Here is a 3,003-nt window from a genome sequence, read left to right as displayed (position 1 = left end):
AATATCATTAATTCCACTTGAACTGAAGCGGCCTCTAGCTAGGCATTCAGCTCACTTGATCTCACTGAATTATTAACTTGTTAATTAATACTGAACCGCATTTATTAGACTTAACATAGAATGCATACTTGGACCAAGGGCATTATTTCCTTCAGTCCATTTGTCACGCGCCATTTTGCTTAATGTTGGCAAAGTAGTTAGTTGGGGAGATCGAATTTTCTTTTTTTTTGCAAGACTAGAATCATTAGTGCGGTTTCCCTCTTAGTGTGTATTGCTTTACCCCAATGGCAGCCTTATGGTATGCCGATTTGGGTATTTTCATAGTTGGTCATGTTGCATTCATGGAAAATCTTTTAGTCCGTACTTAGGAGTATTTAAAGGAGCGAGTGGCTCGAGAGGACTATGATAGTCGTGACCCAATGTGATCATAAGCCTTGAGGCCATTAATTTTTTGTTGATGGTATTGACACCTTAGGTTCACTTTGGGGGTTGTGCGACTATGGGGGAATGATTTTCAGAATGTGACTGTTTCCATTTTGCAAATACTATAATATATACTTTTTATTGGTGAGAGAGAGTATTGAGGCCGTAGATTCTTAGCAAGGGATGACAATTACATGTGGGTGCTTATTGATTTAAATGTTAGGAAGGGAGACTCAATATGGTTTAACCTTTTAACTTGCAGAACGACACCAAGCATTAGGACCGATTCTATGGATAAGACAACTAAGACTTAAGATTTAGATTGTATTTTGGCATAGCCTAGTCTAGACTCGGATTTATTTATTTTTTATTCGAACATTATTTTTCCTTGAAAACTTCATTTGAACATTATTTTTTTGAATACTTTGCCCATGTGACATTCAAGGTTATTTCAATTAGCGTGCTCGGTTTTGGAGCCGAACATTGTCGTCGTAGGAGGCCTAACAACGACACAAAGAGTTTTTTTTTTTTTTTATAAGTCGCTTTTGGAATCGAGTGCTTTTTCATACGCCCTCGTAGCAATTTTTTTTTCACGAAAAGTTTTTTTTTTTTGCTACGTATTTTCTTCATGCGTGGGCATCGAGGCTGCTGTGCCTGACCAAAAGGCCAGGCAGCAACTTCAGCACCCAGCGTAGGGCGTGAGAAAATTTGGCTCCCGGCCAGGGGCGCTGAAAATGCGTCCCTGACTGGTACTCGTATTCTTGTTTGCGTATACTTTTTTGTTTATGCGACTTTGATTTTGCGTGTTTGCCTAATAACGTCCTTTACGCGTTGTGCAGCGTTTGTGGGATTCGTTACGGGCCATCCCGAGCGTCATTTATTTTTGTGGCGATCGTTAGGGTTTGCGGAACACGTATTTTGGTATAACTCTTTGGCCAATTGGTTTATGAATGTTTGGGCAATTTTTAAGGTCGTTGGTTTTCTAGCATTGTTTGTCACACACAATCATACATTTCGCTACACATAACTAACATTACATCATGAGGCAATAATAGTATGTCATGTAGTTTATGGTAGGCTTCTATGGGTAGCATTTGCGCCTGGCTTGGTACCGCTTCTATCGCAGATCCAACACATGCCCCGGTCGAGGTAGTGCCTTCAAAAGACGAATTTCACCCAAGAGGCCAATCACGATGTAAGCCAAAGGGGCATGCACCAATGAGAGGGACCTAATGGGCGAGCGATTGGGTTTGGGACGGGTGTGCTACTAGCGAAAGTGCCGAGTGGACAACATTCGAAGCGTATCCACCCCCCGGTTGGCGATGGGTATCCTTAGTCCAAACTCCCTGAGGGAGCCAAGATTCGTTATGCGGTTCTGCCCGTTCACATTAATATGCTGATTTTCAGGTCGTCCCAACTTGATGGGGAAATAAACGCGGGGTAGGATCGTTTCACCCTTCGGCTATTTTTATTACCTACAAGCACGAGTATTTCCTTCACTATCCCCAGTGGAGTCGCCACTGTGAGGGGGTCGAAAAAGCACGAGGCTAATGCGTGACCTTGTCCCTCGTGGGTGTGACGTTTCTTTTTGTCAAATCAAGTGTAATTGGATTTCCTGTGAGTTTACACCCAATTGACTAGTAATATAGGAGTCGCCATTCAGTTTTTAACGACAATGAGAAAAACTGACAAAACCCGGTTATCGTGACATAAAGGGAGTGCAATTATGTTTGATCACGACGGCCGTAGGTTCCCTTGTGATACCTGGTGTGGGGATCTCTCAACATACACCCGCAAGGTAGAGATTGAGGGTTCGGGGGACTGTAACTACCGAGAGGAGTACTCGCTCTTCGATAACTCCAGAGGCAGGATATCCTTACTAGCTCAGCATAAATAATTGAAGGGACATGCGTTAATTATTAAACTAATCTGAGTTGATTTTAACAATATGCAACATATAATACTAGATCGATCTCGATTATCTGATTTAGATTGTTTTAAGGGACCTAGCATGATAATCCAATTTCCCAACATATTATCTTTATTAGGCGTGATAGAACAATCAGATTTAATTAGTTTAACAGTTCATAAAAGGGCGAGGAAAGCAATTAAACCATGGAAAAGGGACACATTACGACGCACCCTTGAGAGGTGCGTCACGGTTCTCAGAAAACTAACCACTTTGACTTTGCTATTTCTCCTTTTATTTAACGAATCTCAAATTACGGGACAGGATACGTTCTGTTCGATTTTTGGATCGATTGCGACAGAACGCGTGATTAATTTCGCAGCGTGAGGCTTAGGCTTAGGGGTTTAGAGTCAATACTCAGAATAATAATTGTGTGTTGTGTTGTTCACGTCGAACTTAGGGCCCTATTTATAGAAAAGAGTTCATGGAAAGATAGAATTGTAGAACTGTAATCCACGAGGAATTAGGAAAGAACACGTCCCAGGTAATTTAAGCGCCCAGGGCTGGGCGCCGAAGATTTCGACGCCCAGAGCCAGGCGTTGAAAATAGGGTCTGGGCCGTTTCTTTGTCAGATTAGGATTCTTAGAATCCGGAGTGTATGAGACTTTAAT

This window comes from Spinacia oleracea, chromosome 5 (assembly GCF_020520425.1).
Source record: "Spinacia oleracea cultivar Varoflay chromosome 5, BTI_SOV_V1, whole genome shotgun sequence".
Classification (NCBI taxonomy): domain Eukaryota; kingdom Viridiplantae; phylum Streptophyta; class Magnoliopsida; order Caryophyllales; family Amaranthaceae; genus Spinacia; species Spinacia oleracea.
Note: the sequence above shows the minus strand (reverse complement) of the source record.